Source organism: Cucurbita maxima, unplaced genomic scaffold, assembly GCF_002738345.1.
Source record: "Cucurbita maxima cultivar Rimu unplaced genomic scaffold, Cmax_1.0 Cma_Scf00065, whole genome shotgun sequence".
In the NCBI taxonomy this organism is placed as follows: Eukaryota; Viridiplantae; Streptophyta; class Magnoliopsida; order Cucurbitales; family Cucurbitaceae; genus Cucurbita; species Cucurbita maxima.
In genome coordinates, this window is record NW_019272081.1 from 446,945 (window position 1) to 469,369 (window position 22,425).

The 22,425-nt window shown below is 39.8% G+C and overlaps 2 long non-coding RNA genes across 2 annotated transcripts in view; one reads left to right on the plus strand and one right to left on the minus strand.

Annotated features, from left to right (window-relative positions):
- LOC111472115 overlaps nucleotides 1-5,758 on the plus strand; it is a 22,918-nt gene extending 17,160 nt beyond the window's left edge. The window contains exon 3 of the long non-coding RNA XR_002715337.1: nucleotides 5,549-5,758. This is a non-coding gene — a long non-coding RNA (uncharacterized LOC111472115). The remainder of the gene's footprint in view (nucleotides 1-5,548) is intronic.
- On the minus strand, nucleotides 1,142-21,167 carry LOC111472114. The gene is made up of 3 exons (XR_002715336.1): nucleotides 21,157-21,167; nucleotides 9,988-9,993; nucleotides 1,142-1,251 (listed from the first exon to the last, which is right to left on the minus strand). It is a non-coding gene; the product is annotated as an uncharacterized LOC111472114 (long non-coding RNA).
- Between the last annotated feature and the right edge of the window lie 1,258 nt (nucleotides 21,168-22,425).

Consider the following 22,425-nt stretch of genomic DNA (forward strand, 5'->3'; position numbering starts at 1 on the left):
GTGTTCTTGCCTTGAGATATTTGATCAACAAGAATCATTTGAGCTAGACATGATCGATCTTGCTAGTGGAGTGATTCGAATCTCAAACAATGTTCTTGCTTTGAGATATTCGATCAACAAGGTAATCCGAATCTTACTCCCCTTGTAGTGGTTCCTTATCTTATCAAATAGTTTGTTTGAATTTCCCATCTCATGGAAAACCCTTTTCCCTCCGCTTAGCCCTATCCCCGGGGGTATTTTAGTGATAGGTTCTATAGGAACTGAACGATCCATCCTATTTGGTCAAATACCTAGCGACAAACTCCTATCTTCCTTTCATTACAGGTATTTCTAAACAAGTTCCTGGATAACAAGCTTAAGGGTTTGATTATTGATTGATGATAGTGGTGGATGATAGTGACGATATCGACCGTGACCTTGAGGCTGGAGCTTCTAAGATGAATGCGCTATGGATATGATGCCGGAAATAGACCGATTTGATATCACCCTGAAATTAGAATTAGCAAAAGCAATGTCTCCTTGCATAATATGGATTCCAAAGATGAATGATCTGGATGGATGTGAATGAGTCGAATTACTAATCCCTTGGTCTATTAGTGAACTATCTCTCCAGAGATTGTGAAAAATGTTCCACCCACTAGAATCTTTCGACTGGAACGAGAATCTCGATAACCTAAACAAAAATGCAGAAGTGAGCCTACTCCTCTCTCCCCCTTTTTTAGCCAACACCATCAACCCCATTCATTTTTCACCTTGAATGAGTCCCAAAAATCTCAAATAAATAGAAGGAAAGGAGATCAGAAAGATACGTGGACGACTTGACTCTCGTATAGGTCGGTCGGATGTTTTTGTGAACAGTAAGCAGCGGATCTCCCCTGATTTTGGGACAGCTGGTGGTGTGAATTCTTTCAAGGCAAGGGGCCTGATCGACATTCTTGTTTACTCTGATCCGGTCGAGGTGGTTTTCGTTTACCAGCGTGTAGGTGGTCTAAGTTCCTATGACCGAGTCTTTCTGGCCCCTGTGAACATCTTTTCTTATGTATTAAAGAGGGCCTCTCTAACCGGTGAAAAGTGGTGGGTGTCCACTAACGGCCATTCCTGGCTAGGCTCCGATAATGCAATTCTGGGAGGAGTCGGTAGTTTGGCACTGGTCCCTTCGAACCTGGAGAACGTGGGACGCTGGGTCGGGGTTTGGTGAACCAACTGGTCGCTCCTCTCCTTTACAGTCGAGCTGCTTCTCTCCTATTGATTCTTGAACTCGGTAATATAGGGTTTTGATTGAATGAATTTACTCTCCTTCACCTTCTTTACACGAGGTAAAGCGTCTTCGCGCCTCTAGTTTCAGAATGGGGCCCCTTTTTCGTTGCCTAGATTACACCTTTCGGAATACCCCTGAAGGAAATTTTACTATACTTCCCTCGATCTTCACTTTACGCCACGCCGACTGCCCTTTCGTCATAAGGCGTTGAATTAGACCAAGGGGAATCTCCATAGGAACTAGTCCCTCAGATTTCGCACGTAGGAGATCGAGACACTGCCCCAGGGCTATGGACAAGTAGATCGATCGCCCTATCTCGACAACTACATAGAGGGTCTGACGTTGTATATGTAGTTTGATTTCTTTCCCCCCGTAAGATCAATATCACAACCAATATTCTCAGAAAGGAGATTTTGAGATATCAGTAGTTGTCAGGTCGTACCCAAACAGTAAGATTCCAGAGGAAAATACACCTAAGATCAAATATTTCGAGCCGGCTTCCGTGAAAAATTCAGACTTTCTTTTGGATGCTGCCATCACATAAAAACATAAACTTTGAGGCTCAATAGCTAAATACATGGAAATTGAATCATGAGCCGAGATCATAAAGAGCATACTGCGAGTAGGAAGTGGAATTAATACAATGAATTCAAAAGCATCAAGCCTCTCTTGTTCGAAAGAATCGAAACACATCAAAATGGTACCAGCCGTACTTAATAATAGAAGGATTTGGCAGAAATATGTAAAATTGTCCCTCCTAAAAAGATTATTCCAGAATAAATGGGCAATAGTTAGGAGAGGTGCGCCAGCGGCGAGCAGAAGCAAGGTTATTAGATATCTCAGGAAAGCCCGGCCAGAACCACACGTGCAAGTTTCCCTGCATGTGGCTCGTCCGTGATAACTTCTTCAGATTTGCGTGAACTAGCGGACCGATCACTCAGTGTGGATGCTCCCTCCAGCATGAGCGAACCCTTTCGGAACTGGTTAGGAATGGGCGCCACGAGACCAGCCCGAATCCAGCCAGGTTCTCTTTCTTCTCATGTCCCCTTCCCAACAATTCTACCTTGTCTTGGGGCTTGGCTTTACGAGAGAAAGCCCGCAAAAAAGTCTTTCTCTTCCTTCCCGTCCCGGATCATATTCCGGTGCGTCCACAGAAGAGGAAATTGCAATGCATCTTGCTCAGCAGGCATAGCTTGGAGTGGGAGTGTATGTAGAGTGGGTAGTAAGGTAAGGAGGCCACTAGAGAGGAACCCAAACGGCCTATTAAGCGCAGCTAAGCTAGGAGAAAGCCAAGTGCCGGAGGTAAGCTCTATTCGGGCCGGAGCATTGATTCCCCATAATGAATAGGCTAGCTCGAGATCTCAATTGCCTATCCTGTGTTCGAGAAGGTCCCGCAGTTTCTCGCAGCACCTCGAGGTTTTGTTGTCTTACATGAGACTCGAGATATATATTCCTCACTCCATGGCACCTTTCGCTCATCCATTCCGCCCGTGCATACGCCCTTTTTCATTATCATTTACCGCCCTTTCTTTCCTCCCGGCTATTCACGCATGAGGATCGTGGTATGTATGCTCGATTTCGGGTGCCGGTGCTATAGGTAGGAGTACATTATGGCAGGATCAGTCACCGGGGCAAACCAACCCTCCTCCAAGAAGAATTGTACTATGCCCCCCCAATCCCTATAGATGGAAGGAGCCGCCTGGTGAGATCCCTAGGTTGCCGCCGTTTCTAGGACCGACCGACGCCTCACCTGCACAGGTACCTACGTAGTGTAGTGTTGGTGGCACATTCAACATAGCGTTCGGACTTATGTGCCTTCCAGAACCAGGGGTCTTCGAGCCTGCTGCGTACGATTAGCCAGCCTTGCGGCAGTAAAAGGATTAGACGTCCCCCCATGCTACAGTTCCCTGCAGCCCGAACCCGGTGCCACATTAGGTTAGGGAGTTGGGTGATAATATCTCATCTACATCCCCGTGCTGCCCTCCTAGGCGCGCAACACTAAGTAATCCAAGCCAACCCACATTACTGACTAACGGAGATAATCATATTTCTTAGAGGTACTAAATACAACTCCATGAATGAGCAAAATGAAAGTTGTATTAATGATAAATATCTCTGGGGAAACCGCTAAAAAAAGATTGAACATGTGGGAGGATCCGAACGAATTCTACTTTCATTTTCCTCGTATAGAGCACTGAGTTACTTACATTTCGGTCTTCAATAGGCAGGTTGCACTGACGACGGCGGCTAGGAGGGATCGCTAGACCAGCAGCCAGACCAACAATGAATGTGTAATAATTGTGATTCCACACCAGGCTCAACAATAAAGAATTTCATGTCGAAAGAAATGGGATCCTCTAAACGAAAAAGGAGTCCATGACCCCGCGTATGAGGTCGAATTCCACACTTTTCTCTCGAGTATACCCATCATTACCAAAAAATGGACGTCACTTTGGGACACATGCGGATAGCCGCCTTATCGAAAGGGCTAAATGTCAGCCAAAAGAGCTCAACCTCTTTTTTTTTAGTTCCCTTTGAGTTCCACTTCTCAAGGAAAGTCGAGTCTTATAAAAGACGCCACTCTACGAGGGAAGTCCTCGGGTCGAGTCTTTGCGAGTTCATCCCAAACAAAGCTCACCCCTTCTTTCTGGGTCTTGGTCAGGAAGATGCAGATAAAACGCCAATAGCCTGATACGGCATAAGCTTTAAAGAAGAGAGCTATCAATCATCATCAATTTGTCTTTCTCTCTCTCTTCCGAAACGAAACAAAATCCATCAATAAATGACAAACCCCCTTATACAGATGATAGGACATGGCTAAGGAAGTAATCTCGACGGAGATTAGGATGAGTTTTGATGAATAAAAGAGGAATCTGTAGAAATTCTCATGGGTGAAGCAAATCAAACCTATTTTCAGACAAAGAAGATAAAAAAACAAAACGAGAGTGGCTAGGAAAGCCCCGGAGATTCTATGGGAAATTGGAAACGTCGAAGTGAGCTGTGGCTTATAAATAGAAAGATGAAGAGATAACGGGCGAAGGATATTCATGATATTAGGCTCGATTTATGTTCTCTCGCTCCTCTCCCTATTCTTTATGGTCGAGTAGCTTCGCTTATTTGCCTCTACACCTCGGGCTCATAGCTTCACTCCTTGATCGCGGAGCGGCATACCGAAAAAGAAAGAAAAGAAGAAGAAAAAGCCCATCTTCCATTAGGGCCCCTCTTTCACTATCAAGAGTGGGGCGAGACTATATTGCTAGAAGCTGATTTTGCATTCATGGAAAATGAAAGAGAGAAGATTGCGTTCAATATTGCGTTTGACCTAATAGTTTATGGAGCTATCATCTTTCTAAGCTGCGTTACCAGCCGGGAAAAAGATTTGTGCTTTTTTTCCAAGTTCTCAGGATCAAAGCAAAGCGCTGCGCATGCAGAAATAGAAATCCGAGCGAGACAATCCCCGGCGGAGGATTTCGGCCTGGACCTGTTCTTCAAGGACCCCCCCTGTCCTTGCTTTGAGCGACCCTTTCTTTCAGTTGGGCCTATACAATCGCCCTAATGCGGGCTGGATCCCTTTCCCCGCACACATCCATATCGGGTTCGCCTCCTCAATTAACGGTAACTTCTACTTCTTCCCATGGAGGCAGATCGAGATCCATGTCCCACCCAGGGAAAGAGTTTGAGCTCGATGCGCCTGAACCCCGAACCATCTTGACCTCGGCTAAGTCCGGGAAGCTGCTTACCGTCCGTACACTCATCCCAAGAATCAAAATAAAGTCCTTTTAAAGAGAATGCGAAAAGCTAAGATCCTTCTTTATTATCAAAATGAATAAGAGGTTGAGCTCAACATTCAACCTAAACCTTTTTTTTTATGTTGAGAACCCCAAGAAGATCTCGTACTCTTTCATGTGGAATCATTGGAGTTTGTGAACTTTGAGTTTGGACTAAACTAATAAGGATGCCCATATATACGAAATCCAAAATGAAGAGCTCCCTCGTTTCCACCAACAACTGGCAAAAGAATGATGGGAATGAAAAAGAGCGAACGGGAAGCGCTTCGCTGATGTACTGACCCAACAAAGAAAGATTGTTGATAGTATGTGCCTCTCTTCTTTCTTTTCTTGTTCGAAGCTCAGGATCTTGCCCTCCCTAGGTACTCAAATAAGAATGGAAATTTGTAAATCCCCATACTTCTTTCTTTTTCGATTGAGTCTATAGGCGTGAAATAAGGTCTATTATCGACCTCTCTATATGAAAGCGTGCAAAGATGCCTTCTCCCATAGGCTCAGAAAGAGCACAACTAATCAAAGTGAGACCAGCTCGACTCGGATATCGAAGAAAAGTAGATTTGTGTGTAACCAACTCCAGCTCCGGGAATCCATCGATGAATTTTGAAGAGTAAAACGTAATCGAATGAATCCATGCCGGCCATGCCAATGATAGAGTACGACATATGAGCTCAGACCCTTATGTGAGCTTACCTGCGCTAGCCTCCCCGCACGTGCCGATGTTCCGCCTCGCTACTCTATTTTCTTTCAGGCATTTTCCACTAATTCCTGATTTTTAGTAAGGTATCTTACGCCCCTATGAAATCACACATTTTTGCGCACGTGGATCTAGCTTGAGATCTATGATATTTATTGCTTTAACACGTCCCGTCCTCTTGCTGAAAGAAATACGACCGACCGACGATACAGACAGATATGTGAGATGATCGATAGAGGTTCCCTATATTGGAGAGTGGAAGGAGAAGTCTCCATTTACATAACGGAAAGGATGGGAATGAAGAACGGGCGCCCAGCCCATGCATCCCGAGCAGAGAGCTAACCAGGAATGGGCTGCATTTGAATAAAAGAAGGAACTCAACCGAAGAACTACAATTGAAACAAGACCAGGAAAGAAGAAGAACAAAAAACAAGAGATTTCTCAGGAAACCCAGAAACTCAAATCGAAATCGTCGAAAGCTTTGCTTTTGGTTGAATTTTGCTGTAGCTTGCTGATATGCTTGTTCGAGAAATTCCTGACTCTCTTTGATATTCTCCATGGATTCTGGGCTAGATACCTAAGTTAGTAACTAGCATAGTGTAGTGGGGGGAAAGCCTAACACAAACAAACAAAGAGTATTGAACCTTAATAAAAGCATAAGTCTGCCCCATGCTCCTTCGGTATGTTCTTGATTTCGTTCTTTCATGTGCTTTCTGGAATCCTAATTCTTCTTATACCATCGCTCGGCGGATCCGCCTACTATAACATCAATCTCGTTGAAGTCGTAAAAAGGCCTATTTTGAGCATGTTCATTTCCTCTCGTACGTTCATGATATTGCTTGAACATGGCGCTCAAAGAAATTCACTCTAATGGACTTAGCTTGCTCGTGTAACAACTCTCTTCAAATGGGCTTGCTACCTTGATTTCTGACTTGAATATAGACCTTTGTCCTATTCTTTTATCGTAACCTTGGGTATTGCCATATACCTCCTCCTTCGGCATGAAGAACGAGAAATTCCTCCTTATGGTATCGTATTCATTCTCCCATTCATGCCTTTGTTATATGTTCAAATGGAATTTCCTTTCGTAGGCTCAAAAAGGGGTCGGTCATTCTTCAGATCTTTGTTGATTGGCCGGCATGTGATAACCTATTTGAAAGAAAGAGATTTGTGTAACATCTTGGTGTACCGAACTTGGCTTATACACATTCTTGTACTATACTGCATCCGCCAGCCGAACAAGTAAGGGATTCCTCCCTCGGTGTGCTGGCTCCTGCTTTGCCTGATTGATTGGCTATTGAGAGAGAAGACATCTATGTTATACCAGCAGACGGAGCAGACATGGCAATCAAAAGAATGAGTCAAAACGAACAAGCAAGGCCCCAAATGCCGACCTAAGAAGGACGCTTGCGGGAGAGTTTAGAGTTTCCCGACAGGTCGATGTACAACCGATAGGTGAATGCTTTACCAAACTCGTGTACAACTCCTTGAATGTGTATTGATTTTCGCTTAAACCATGCTTGGTTTCCTAAACTCTTTCTCCCATGAACAAACTCAAAACCATAAAGAAAAGATCTCTATAAAGCAGAATATATATGTGCTGCAGAGAAGGAAAAAAGACGAAGAATGCTATGAGAGCTTGGACGGAATAAGGTCTAGGGGAGACAGACCGCCTTTTTCTAACATGTGAAGGGAAGACTAGTAAATAAAAGATTAGAGCAGTAAACTCGCAATATATACATCAAAAATATAAGAAGGAGACAGAATATGAATGAAGGATTGAAGCATCTGACCGGGCTCTGGAGATGAATACTGAAAGAGCTTTCCGGATGCACCATCGACCTCAGACAGCTCGACCGAGCCGGAGAAAAACGAAAACAAAACGTAGTGGGTGAGCAGCAAATACCAATGAAGACCAGACCTGGAATTTCAAACAAGAAAACGAACAAATGTAGTAGCCTATCGGCGGAGGGAGATTCTCCAGCTCCACTCCTTAACTATATAGAGTGGAAAATCGAGTGGAAAACTACGCTTAAAAATCCAGCCCAAAAACGAGACTTTTGAAAGGTACTACTGATTGACCCACTAAAGCCATGAAAGTGACCTTTTGGATTAGAAAAATGGCCTCTGAGACCCGAACCCGCGTTGATCGAAGAGCTGCTAATAAAAGAAAAGGGCGAAGGCAGGATGAACAAGAAAATAGCCGTAGACAGATGGAAAGACCGGAAGAAAACATCCATTTTTTGAAAAAGACAGAGAGGGATTAATGTGGACGGATTAGCCAATGTTTTCCAAAATGCCAATACGAGAAACAGATTCGACTTCTATAGATTTTGCACCTTCAAAAGTTACAGGCTGAATTACAGAAAGAGATGAATGTTGACTTCTTCCTGCTACAGGGGAAGAAAGAAGAGAGGAACTAATTCAAGCTAATTCGACCTTTGTATAGGGCCTGGACGGGACGAGTACGCATATTCAAGGGACCGATCCATCTCAGGATTTTGGGGACAGAGAGAGCACAGACCTCAGACCAATCGATTAAACTCATTATTGTAGAGTTTCCCGGGGATGTATTGAATTCAAGTCATTCATGTGTGCCGATTTCCTTATGCTTCACTTCAAAATAGGTCCCAACCTTCTGTGAACCTTAGCTGATCATCCATATTTCAAACTATGCAGCTTGGAGGAGACGAACAAAGCTGCGAGACTGGAAAGTAAAGAAGAGGGAGGAGTTCACATAGCGAAGCTCAGCTAGAGAGATTCGATGCTAACATAACAAAGAAAGTATGTAGGATACACACCTTTACCCTCCAAAACCCTTATCTTCTGCCTACCAATGGGAGAGAGAACTTGTTGGACGTCTCGAGCGAATGCGGCGGGAATGCCATAGCAGAATGGGATACTAATGAAAAAAGCCAGAACCCAGACCGACCATATATATGGTTGATAGAAGAAAGACTGACTCTCTTTGGGAGCTTGTAGACACTGGGCCACAAGTCATTGAGTGACGGCTAATAAGCTAAGTTAGTATACTAAGACGGAGGGAGCGAAGCTGGGAGACCGAGTTTACTGTTCAAGAATAAATAGGAATAAGAAAAGGAGCTGCATGAGATGAGAAGAACCTATACAGTCGAGTCGAGTCAATGAATGAAATCCTTAACTTTACAGGAAGGAGAGGAAAGAAAAGAAAAGAGATGAATGAGAGTGAACTGGAAGTCAAGACTCAAGATGAATGAGAGTGAAGACTCAACTCTCGATGAATGAGATAGATTGAACTCAATAACCTCTATTCCCAGAACTTGACAGGAGAGGAGAGTCAAATGAGAAGAAGGTAAAGCGACTGAACTAGAAGCAAAGCCGAAAGCGAAACCCTTTTCCTCTATTTATTACCTTCCCTTATTTATTGAGGTAATTTGCAAGTCAAGACTCAACTCAAGATTCATTCTCCTTTTCCTTCTTTCACGGTAAACTAAGACTCAACAAGAAGAAATTCATTAGCTTAGCTGTTTTACAGGAGAAAGAGATGAATGAGAGTGAAGGAACCCTCTTTCTCTCCTCTCCTTTACAGTCGAGCTGCTTCGCGCCTCTTCTCATGGAGCTGCTTCGCCCGGTCTCATTTCGCTCATTCGCCTCGTAAACTAAACTATAAGTCAAGCTCCTTCGCTCCTGAACCTCTCCCTTATGAATCAAGGAAAGACTCAACTCAAGATTAATTCGACTTTACCGTCTTTGAATCAATGAATTAGCTGCAAAGACTCAACTCAACAAACAAGATTCATTCTCCTTCACTGATATATATGACCTGAGCTTATTGAACTGTAAACAAAGAGAAATACTCCAGATGAATGAGACTTAACTCCGCTGAACCTTTGAATGATTGAACTCGGTCTCGTGGCTTCGTCGCTCCTGAACCGATATATATGCCCTTGATTGAACAGTAAGAAAAGAAGCAAGCTCCTTCCCCTGAACCTGATGGAACTCCTTCCCCTAAACCCTCTTTCACTCCTCTCCCTATCGGTGGTCTCTCTCATTGCTTAGCTCATTCGCCTATTCATTGTCGGTTCCATTGCTTCGCTCCTGAACATGATTTTACAAGGTAAAAGACAAAGAGAATGAATTGAAGAATAAAATCAAAGAAGAATAAGAGAAAGAAAGAAAAAAAGAGAGTTTACAGTGAAAGAAAGAAGAAGAATCAATGAATTAGCAGCTTCTTTGAAAGACGAAACTAAAGATGAATGATCCTGAACTACTTCCTGAACCGATATAACCTGACCTGATTTCTGGTGGTCAAAGTAGCTCCTTCACTACTGAACCTGAACCTGAACCTGAATCAGAATCAGATATTCCTTCGGAACCAGAACCTTATACTCAATTACCTGACCTACACCTATTTATTCAAAGTAAACGAAGAGAAAACAAGACAAGATGAATTATAGGAAGGAAAGAGTAAATCAAGCTTAATGAGAGTGAACTGGAAGGAAAGACGAAGAAAGATGAATGATGGGAATATAACTATACTAAGTAAGCAGTGTTCAGTTATTGCATTAAGGAAGTCAAGATGAATGAGACGAAATAAATGAAAGAAAGATCAGCTCATTCACCTTCATTTTCTTCTTCTGCCTGAACCTCCCTTCCCGGAACCTTTACTGTCGAGCTACTCCTATTTCTTCTTTCTCCTTCACCTTTACAGGAAAGAAAAGAATAAGAAATCCTTCACCTCGGCTTCGCCCCTTTACTCTTCATTCTCCTTAACTCCTTGTTCCGTTCTTGTTCGGTTATTCTTTCATCACAAGGTAAATAGGTGTTCATTCAGTAGCTCTTTGATTGAATTGATCTTGATCCTCTCGCTACTTACTCATTCAGCCAGCTGAACCGATATTCCCTATTTATTCTTCTTTAACTGTAACTGTAAACGAAGAGAAAGAGAAGCGACTGATCCAAAACCAGATTGGGTAATTAGGAAGAATAGAGAGGAATGAGACTGAACCTCTATTTATTCCCTTTTTTACAGTTCGAGAAATCTGGGAGAGAGAAGAGACCATCAAATAGTGAACCCCTTGTTTACAGTCGAGTAAATTAATTAGCTGCTTTTCAAGACTCAATCTTATTCCTATGTGTTTACAGTGAGAATGAAAGAAGAAGAAGAAATTCATTAGATTAGCTGCTTACAAGAGAATTTGATATGAACCAAAAGACATCAATCATACAATATACTTCAATGAAGATGTGAAGAAAAGGTTGTCAAAATTATCAAAAGATGTTTCAATTCATGCCACATTGAAGAATAATGAAGTTTGATTGTTATAAATTTTGGGTGGGTTACAATTTAGAGTTATTGTATTTCATTTATGTATTTTAAGACTTTATTTACTATAGGTTACAATTACATAATGGTTAATTATGGCCATTAAGTATCAATGTTACAACTCTTGGAATGACTTTAGTAGTTTCATTTTGAGGCTATATAAAGCCATGTATGTTGTATGTGTAAGGGACTTGGAAAAATATAGTAAAAAGAAGCATTTGTGCTCTTCTTTAGCCAATGGCTAAGTTTCTTTGCAATTCTATGTAGTTTAGGTTGCATGTAGAATCATTCAAGCTCGACACGATCAATCTTGCTTGTGGAGTGATTCGAATCTCATGGAAGTGTTCTTGCCTTGAGATATTCGATCAACAAGAATCATTCAAGCTAGGCATTTTCTACATCGGGTCAAATTCTCATTGTTCAAGTCGAGTTGATTCCGGAGTAATAAGATAAGATAAGTTAAGCCTTATTTGGCCATTATGGAGAAATCCTTGGAGAAGGAGATACATACCTTAGTTACATTGATATATGCAAAATCACGATCTGGCGACGCAGGTCTTCCAAAAGTGTCTGAAGTATTAGATAGAAGTGCGTTCTTTTGATTACCTAGAAAAGAGAATTGAGGGTTGGTTGGAATGGAACTCGCGTATAAGAAGAATGATTGGAATTCCTTGGGTTTGATTGGTGCTGAACTAAAGTGCAAAGTCGTATCTCTTTGGTTAGTAAGATCAAAAAGGGTTCTCGATCCCAGGGGCAGGGGGTGTAGATCCATAATAGACATATATAAATTCTAAAAGTCTTGGTTTCATAAGAATGTCTAATGTTCACCTGGAGAACTCATTGGATTGTTGCCAGTGAAACGAACAGCAGGGCGTGCTTTGGAAGAATTCGTTACCGAGCCCCCTATTATTGGGAATAACAAAAGCATCTATAAATACTCAACCAACAAGAATATCGGAAGCAAGAAAGAAACTGCTCGAGTTTTAGCAAAAGCCGCCCTCCGAGTATCGATTGGGTGAGAGGTTGGAAAGAGAACTTCTAGGAGGAATGATGCCCGTTGGTACCGGATTCAGAGAATTAGCACACCGTTCGAGGCAACATAACAATATTCCTTTAGAAAATCCCCCAAACAAATTAGTCGAGGGGGAGAGAGATTTTGTTCCACCACAAACAATTATTGCATTTTTGCATTTCAACGAATTTACATGATAGATCAGAACAAGAATTTCTAGGATTTCATTCTTTCTCAAAGTAGAGGCATCCTGTTAAGTCAGATAATAACGAATATAAAAAAATGAATGGCTTGGATCGTGTATCAACAGTCACTCCCCGGTAGAGGTAGAGGATAAGAAGGTTCCATGGGAACAATGATTTCTTTCTATTTCAGCTCGTCTCCTTTTTGTTTCTTAAAAAAGCGAGCGAGGAAGTGGGGGGAGAAATGACAAACAAGAAGATATTGGAACATCCATTTGGAAGAGATGATGGAAGCAGGAGTTAGTTCAGTTTCCTCATGGTACTAGGAAATGGAATCCTAGAATGACACCTTAGATATATCTCCGCAAAACGTAAAGGGATGAATATTCTAAATCTTACCTCACTAGAACTGCTAGTTTTTTATCAGAAGCTTGTGATTTCATTTTTGATGCAGCAAGTAGGGGCAGGGCAAACAATTCCTCATTGTTGGTACCAAAAAGAAGCGGATTCAGTAGCCCCGGCTGCAACAAGGGCTCGGTGGCATTATGTTAATACAAAAAGGCTCGGGGGGATGTTAACAGATTGGTCTACTACCGAAACGAAATTGAATAAGTTCAGGGACTTGAGAACGGAACAAAAGGCGGGGGGACTCAACCAACCGTCTTCCGAAAAGGGATGCCCCTATCTTGAAGAGACAATTATCTCACTTGCAAACATATCCATCTGGGCGGATGAAATATATGACGGGGTTTGGTTACCCGATATTGTAATAATCCTTGATCAACGAGAAGAATATCAGGCTCTGAAAGAATGTATCACGCTGGGAATTCCAACTAGTTGTTTAATTGATACAAATGGTGACCCGGATCTCATAATTCGATTCCAGCGAATGATGATGCCTGAAATCCGATTCATTATTCATAAGAAGATCAATCAATTTGGGAGGGAACTCCATAGAGTTAGGGTAGGGAATTGCTTACTATTCCCGAATCGCACAAAAGAGATCAAAAACTAGGGTAGGGATATTGTAATGTAATCAATTGATATCAAAAATAGACAACTCAAGGCAAGGGTAGGCAAGTCGAAGGAAGACAGTTGAATCAAATTCCTTTACAGTTCTATTTCTTTCAGAGGGCAATATTCATACTCATTCTATTATGTTCTATCAACACACACAAAGAAAGGAAGGGGTTATAAAATATATCCGTGTGGAAGTTGGCCTTTGTATTGGAAAATAGGAAGGAGGTTTCCAAGTACATGCCCAAGTACTTATTACTTCTTGGGTTGTAATTGCTATCTTATTAGCTTCAGCCATTATAGCTGTTCGTAATCCACAAACCATTCCTACTGACGGTCATTCTTCCTTCTCATATGTCCTTGAATCGAGACATGAGCAAAACTCAGAAGAAGTGTGGGTGGACACGGCCAGCCAGGGAGGAAAGAAAAGGGAGGGGGGAAAGCCTTAGCCCTGAGAATCGAACGTGGCGCTGCTGGATGCTTCTGATCAATAATTGGCGAAGAGGTCCGTGGGTTTCCTTTCTTTATTGGTTGGAACTATCTTTCTATTTCTTTTTCTTTCGAATCGAATTGGTCAGGGGCTCTTTCTTTTACCTTGGAAAATCATCCAGTTACCTCACATAGAGTTAGCCGCACCCACAAATGAGATAAATACTACTGTTGCTTTAGCTTTACTCACATCAGTAGAATATTTCTATGCGGGTCTTAGCTAAAAAGGATTATGAAGTTCTTTTGGGAAATACATTCAACCAACTACAATCCTTTTACCACCCATTAGCACATCTTAGAAGATTTCACAAAACCCCCTTATCACTTAGTTTTCTACTTTTCGGAAATATATTAGCTGATGAATTAGTAGTTGTTGTTCTTGTTTCTTTAATACCTTTAGTAGTTCCTGTACCTATTAGGTTCCTTGGATTATTTATTTACAAGTGGTATTCAAGCTCTGATTTTAGCAACTTTAGCTGCGGCTTATATAGGCGAATCCATGGAGGGTCATCATTGATTAGTTTTCGAAATAGTCTTTTGTTTTTAGCTTAGACCAAGGCAATGTATACATGGCTCAAGATAATCTAGGGAACATAAATATACAAAGAATTTTCAAATACAGAAAAGGTATTCCTAGGGAGTCAGAGTAATAGGAAACCAAAGATTGTGCTATTCCTATTCTTCGGGAATTGTCTGTCAAAAAAGGAAAGAGATCTAAACTTTTTCCTCTCAACGATTAAACAAAAGAAAAAAAGAAGAAATTACATGAACTTAGCTTAGATTAATCAAATATTGATATTTCTAGGCTATGCAAGGATTCAGACTAAACTAATTCATTCGTCCATTTAGATTGATTGTCTACATGTGGGTGGGATAATTCTAAAGAAAAAGGGGGACAAAGAGAAAAAAGGATTGGTTAGGGTAGAGTGGAGTCTACTAGATGTATTGAATTGAATTGTTATAAGACAACCCCTGCCTATGGATGTTTCGAAGAATGATTCCAGAACTAGAATTGGAATCCATGAATAATTAATTGGTTTACGTTAGGGAAGAAAGACATGTATATGCTCTACTCTATTAGATAGAGACTAGTTATATAGGAAAGATATATCTAATCCCCGCTCACCCTACTACTGTGAATTTAGATAGGGCTTGCAATGGAAGTCCTTCCATTTCCTTCCTCTGTCAGATTCAATCAAGAACAAAGAATGAATAATGAAGCTTTAGAAAAAAGAAAGAGCAGAACAGCAGAACAAGAGTCGTATGGATTCACAAAAACTACGGGGGTGGATAGGAAAAAGAGAGATTGAAATAGTTTGGACGATTCAATATCCATAAGATTCCGACTTCCTTCTTTTTAGAAGGATAAATCTTAGCGATGGAATAATCAGTGATATGAGAATTCATTGGTTGATTGTCTGTCTCATTAATCATTTCCTTCTTTGGTGTGAGGAACTTATTATGAATCCACTGATTTATGCCGCTTCCTTATTGCTGCTGGATTGGCCGGCGGGCTTGCTTCTATTGGACCTGGGGTTGTTCAAGGTACTGCTGCGGGCTAAGCTGTAGAAGGGATCGCGAGACAACCCGAGGCAAAGGGAAAAATCCGAGGTCCGGGTAATCTGATTTCCATCTGCAGTCTTGTTGGATGTGTAGGAAGAGTCACTGAGTAAATGTGAGATAGGTACGCTATCAACCACGGTCACCCTTTTTTTGTACGATCATTCGATTAAAGGGTTCTTACAATTTCATTCCCGATTGAAGCCGAGACTAGAGTCTAAAAGAAGGGAAGGTCGAAGGTGCTTTGATCGAATTACCAATCCCTGAAACTAACTAGCTCTCAACTGCAATTTCTCCTTTTCCAATTTCATGAATAGATGCGAGATTACCGGTCTTAGGAGAAGAGGCAGGCGGAAGGATTTTCCGCTAGCCTAGAACATGAATTCAATATCTAATAATGATCTCTTAAGAGAATAGATAAGCGGCGAATGGGACAAAGTTTCTGATAATATGACATTTCGATGCAAAGAGTACTCAAAACGATGGGGACTAGGGTATGTTGGTCCAAGTAAAAAAAAAGTGATATGAACCACGACCAAGGAATTTCCATACCTGAAGGTCCAATTACAAGGACGAGAGCTAAGAAGCTACAACAAACCTTATACAGTTATATTCAAGCTATGGTGAGCTCATCAAAGGAAATTCTAGAAAACGCTGGAGACCTCCCTTATATGTTGTGCAAAGTTGAGCTTCAAGAAAGAGATGAATTAAATGCACTTTAAGTTGCATTTAATGAACTCCACTGAATTTATGAAACTAGTCCAAGGATGAGTCAATAAGTACATTTTATTAATTGCATTATTTTATTATAGTTTAAATATTTGTTTGTCATATTTAAGCTAGTTTTAAATATAGGAGTTAAGGTTATATTGTAACCCACATAGGTTACTATATTCCACCATTAACTAGCCATTTTAATATGGAGGTTATGGGTATTTTTCATTTACTAACCCATTTAATTTGGGAGTTATATATCCATAGGTTAAAGTTGTAAGGGCTATATAAAGCCTTCTTTTCTTTGATTAGAGATCAGATCTTGGAATTAAGAATAGAATTTCTATTTTAGCTTTGTTGAGAGCTAAACTTTCTTTGCAAATTCTTGTGTTTAGAACTTGCATGTAGAGTCAATCAAGTGGTATTGATCAAACCTCTTGTGGAGTGATTCGAATCACGAGTTTAGAAACGAGTTTTCTTTACTCTTGATCTTGATCATCAAGGTAATCCGTTCCATACTTTCCCTTGGGTTGATTTTCCATATCATTTGGTATCAGAACTTCAGGCTCAAGATCGGATATATGTTTCATTTTGCTTATCTCTTTTAATTCTCTTATAATTTTTTTTTTCTCAGTTTGTGTAGAATGTTCATGTTCTATCACAAAAATATATAACAAAAAAAAAAAAATCTTATGTTCTTCAAAGTGTTAGATCTGGATCTTATCAACACTTTGTTCTTCTTTAAGATCTTCTAAATCAATTTCCTTGTTGGTAAATTGACTATATTTTGCCAATCAGAAGAAAAAAAAAAAAAAACCATTGAAAGAAAGAAAGCATATTGATGTTAAATGTTTTTTTTTTTCCTCTTGATTATTATATGTAACTCTCATATGTTACTACGTCTACATTAGTCCTTAATCATTTTCTTTCTTTAATTCGTTTCTTTGTCGTTATTCGGATTGCTCCTTCAATACCCTTGTGTATGTCTTGAGTGTGCTGTCTATTCACTTTGAATTGCACTTAGCTCTATAACATAGCTTGTCTCACATCCCAATTTGTTTTTTGGAGTGTGATTTGTGTGTGCTCAATTGTGAGGGTGAGTTTGTAAGGGAGTGACACATTGATTCGAGTGTTGAGTGCTAAACACGAGTGAACTACATTTACGAGTGAATACACGTGAGGGAGTGCTTGTGAGGTCCTTTTTTTTTTTTTTTTTTTTTACCTTTTTTTTTTTTTTTTTTTTGTAGCATGGAAAATCCAGAGGACAATACTGACATTACTGATGCACGATTGAGAGAAGCCCAACAACGAACCATGGAAAGACTAATTCGAGGAATAGAAGAGTTGACTGATCGAATAGGCAGATTGGAGATTCAAAATCAAGCTCGACAGAGGATTCCACTACCTACGCCCTCAACCGATACATATGAGGGCGACAATTCTGATCACCACGAGGATAATCCACATGTGGTTGGTCATGGCTTGATGCAAGGGAGAGACCATGGAAGAAGGTATCATAATTTACAACAACGAGTTCCTTATGATGATAGAATTGATCGTAACGTGGGGAGCATCAAATTAAAACTTCCCAAGTTTTATGGCAAAACCGATCCAGAGGAGTACCTTCAATGGGAGAAAACGGTGGAGTCGGTGTTCAACTGTCATAATTTTAGTGATGAAAAGAAGGTACTATTATGCATTGCTCAATTCAAACAATATGCTCAAATTTGGTGGGATAAATTGATGTCAAGTAGGAGAAGAAATCTTGAAGCACCAATTGATTCATGGGTCGAGTTCAAAGAGTCCATGAGGAAGCGTTTTGTTCTACAATATTTTCACCGGGACATGGCGCAAAAGCTTCAAGCATTGAAACAAGGACGCAAATCTGTGGAGGATTATTACAAGGTGATGGATATATTGATGGATCGACTTGAACTCGATGAGGACATGGAGGCTCTCATGGCGCGGTTTCTTAATGGGTTAAACACAGAGATTGCGGACAAGACTGATTTACAGCCTTATTCTAATATTGAGGAGTTGTTGCACATTGCAATTAAGATCGAGAGGCAAATCCAACGAAGGTCTCAACGGTATTCTTCTAAAACTTTTCCCAATTCTACTTCTACATGGAAAAGGGATAGTAAGAACATTGATTATACGCATAGAAATCAAGAGATTAATGAGAAGCCTCAAGCTAAATTTGAGAAAGGGGAGAGTTCTAGAACAGGGAAAGAAAAAGTAGAAAAGTCTAATGTTCGAAATAAAGATTTAAAGTGTTGGAGATGTCAAGGGGTAGGACACTATAGTAGAGATTGCCCAAACGCAAGAATTATGACCATCAAGGAGGGAGAAATTGTTACGGATGACGAGGCACATGACGACATAAATGAGGAAACTGATGAGAGTGAGGAGTTTAGTGAAGAGGACCCTACACATATATCTTTGGTTACTCGACGAGCTCTAAACACCCACATTAAGAAGGACGGCCTAGACCAAAGGGAGAACTTGTTTCAAACTCGGTGTCTTGTTCAATCTGTACCATGTATGGTATGAACCAAAAGACATCAATCATACAATATACTTCAATGAAGATGTGAAGAAAAGGTTGTCAAAATTATCAAAAGATGTTTCAATTCATGCCACATTGAAGAAGAATGAAGTTTGATTGTTATAAATTTTGGGTGGGTTACAATTTAGAGTTATTGTATTTCATTTATGTATTTTAAGACTTTATTTACTATAGGTTACAATTACATAATGGTTAATTATGGTCATTAAGTATCAATGTTACAACTCTTGGAATGACTTTAGTAGTTTCATTTTGAGGCTATATAAAGCCATGTATGTTGTATGTGTAAGGGACTTGGAAAAATATAGTAAAAAGAAGCATTTGTGCTCTTCTTTAGCCAATGGCTAAGTTTCTTTGCAATTCTATGCAGTTTAGGTTGCATGTAGAATCATTCAAGCTCGACATGATCAATCTTGCTTGTGGAGTGATTCGAATCTCATGGAAGTGTTTTTGCCTTGAGATATTTGATCAACAAGAATCATTCAAGCTAGACATGATCGATCTTGCTTGTGGAGTGATTCGAATCTCAAACAATGTTCTTGCCTTGAGATATTCGATCAACAAGGTAATCCGAATCTTACTCCCCTTGTAGTGGTTCCTTTTCTTATCATTTGGTATCAGAGCTTAAGGCTCAAGATCGGATATATGTTTCCTTTGCATTTCTTTTCAATTTGTTTTTATCTTTTTAGTTTTTAATCGACCCAAAATAAAAAAAATCAAATCTGGGCTCTACTAGAAAATTTGAGAGGTGAGGATGAGAGATTCATTTGTGTAAATGAGTGCAAACATAGTGGCCTAAAATTCCTTGAGTGTATACACGTGAGAGAGTGTTATGAGGTCCTTTGTATTTCCATTACTTATTTTTTGCAGCAAAGTTTCACAAATAGATTCGAGGACGAATCCTCTTGAAGAAGTGGAGAATGGTATGAAGCAAAAGACATCAATCATACAATATACTTCAATGAAGATGTGAAGAAAAGGTTGTCAAAATTATCAAAAGATGTTTCAATTCATGCCACATTGAAGAAGAATGAAGTTTGATTGTTATAAATTTTGGGTGGGTTACAATTTAGAGTTATTGTATTTCATTTATGTATTTTAAAACTTTATTTACTATAGGTTACAATTACATAATGGTTAATTATGGTCATTAAGTATCAATGTTACAACTCTTGGAATGACTTTAGTAGTTTCATTTTGAGGCTATATAAAGCCATGTATGTTGTATGTGTAAGGGACTTGGAAAAATATAGTAAAAAGAAGCATTTGTGCTCTTCTTTAGCCAATGGCTAAGTTTCTTTGCAATTCTATGTAGTTTAGGTTGCATGTAGAATCATTCAAGCTCGACATGATCAATCTTGCTTGTGGAGTAATTCGAATCTCATGGAAGTGTTTTTGCCTTGAGATATTTGATCAACAAGAATCATTCAAGCTAGACATGATCGATCTTGCTTGTGGAGTGATTCGAATCTCAAACAATGTTCTTGCCTTGAGATATTTGATCAACAAGAATCATTCAAGCTAGACATGATCGATCTTGCTTGTGGAGTGATTCGAATCTCAAACAATGTTCTTGCCTTGAGATATTCGATCAACAAGGTAATTCGAATCTTACTCTCCTTGTAGTGGTTCCTTTTCTTATCAATGTAGTGTTGTAATTGATAGCGGTTGTTGCACCAATGTTGTGAGTTCCATTCTGGTCAAAAGACTTAATTTAAAGACACAACCACATCCAAGACCCTACAAGCTTCAATGGTTGAATGATTGTGGGGAAGTACGGGTAACTCAACAAACTCTTGTTTCCTTTACTATTGGAAAATATGTTGATGATGTTTTATGTGATGTTGTATCCATGCATGTTGGAGATTTACTACTGGGGAGGCCTTGGCAATTTGATCGTCGGGTAATGTATGATGGGTATGCAAATCGATACTCTTTTACTCACAACGGTAGAAAAACTACTCTTATTCCATTGTCTCCAAAAGATGTATTTATTGATCATTGCAAACTTAAAAAGAAAAGGCAAGAGGTTGATGCAAAAGCAGAGATTGAAAAAGAATCAAGTGAAAAAAAGAGCTTGAGGGCAAAGCAAGAGAGTAACACTCAGCCTAGAGAAAAAAAAGAGAGAAAAGCCAAATCAGTAAGCTTGTATGTTAGATCAAGTGAGGCTAGGAATGTTTTGATCTCTAACCAGACTATTCTTGTACTTATGTGCAAGGGATCTTGTTACTTTACTAACATGCTTAACCCTTCTTTGCCTAGTCATTTTGTTGTGCTTTTGCAAGAGTTTGAAGATTTATTTTCCGAGGAGAAGCCTAGTAGTTTGCCACCACTTAGAGGGATTGAACACAAGATTGACTTCATTCCTGGCGCGCCCATTCCAAACCGACCAGCTTATAGGACTAATCCAAAGGAGGCTGAAGAGATACAAAGGCAAGTAAGTGAACTTCTTGCTAAAGGGTATGTACGTGAAAGTTTGAGTCCTTGTTCTGTTCCAGTTATTCTTGTACCTAAGAAAGATGGTTCTTGGCGTATGTGTGTTGATTGTAGGGCTATAAACAAGATAACTATAAAGTATAGGCATCCAATTCCCAGATTAGATGATATGCTTGATGAATTGCATGGATGTAGTCTTTTTACTAAGATTGATTTAAAATCGGGTTATCATCAAATTCGCATGCATATTGGGGATGAGTGGAAAACAGCTTTTAAAACAAAGTATGGTCTTTATGAATGGTTGGTTATGCCTTTTGGATTAACTAATGCACCTAGTACATTCATGAGACTAATGAACCATGTCTTACGAGAATACTTAGGTAAGTTTGTGGTTGTTTATTTTTATGACATCCTTGTTTACTCTAAATCTTTAGATGATCATATTACCCATGTACGCAATGTTTTGATTACTTTAAGAAACGAATGTTTGTACGTAAATTTAAAGAAATGTAGCTTTTGCATGGAAAAAGTTAACTTTCTTGGGTTTGTAGTTTCATCTAATGGTGTTGAGGTTGACGAGGAGAAAGTGAAGGCTATAAAAGATTGGCCTACACCTAAAAATGTAAGTGAGGTAAGAAGTTTTCATGGTCTTGCAAGTTTCTACCATAGGTTCATTAAGAATTTTAGTACAATTGCTTCACCCTTGAATGAACTTGTTAAGAAAAATGTATCCTTTATATGGGAAAAAGATCAAGAACTTGCTTTTAATACTTTGAAAGAAAAATTGAGTTATGCTTCCTTGCTTGCATTACCTAATTTTGAGTCTACTTTTGAAATTGAATGTGATGCTAGTGGAGTAGGGATAGGTGCTGTATTAATGCAAAATCAAAGACCTTTGATGTTCTTTAGTGAGAAGTTGACTGGTGCATCTTTGAGGTATCCAACTTATGACAAAGAGCTTTATGCTTTAGTTCGTGCATTGCAAACCTGGCAACATTATCTTTGGCCTAAGGAGTTCATTATTCATACGGATCATGAAAGTTTAAAGCATTTGCGAGTACAAAATAAACTCAACAGACGACATGCTAAGTGGTTAGAATTTATTGAAACATTCCCTTATGTCATAAAATATAAACAAGGTAAGGAGAACATTGTTGCAGATGCATTATCACGAAGGTATGTCCTCCTCAATACTTTGAATGCTAGGTTGTTGGGTTTTGAACACATAAAGGATTTGTATCAACATGACATGTTCTTTGCTCCTTTTGTTGAATCTTGTGAAAAAGGACTCATTGTGGATAATTACTTGTTAGATGGATTTTTGTTCCGAAAAGGCAAACTTTGCATACCATCTTGTTCCATCCGTGAGCTACTTGTGAGGGAAGCTCATGGAGGTGGTTT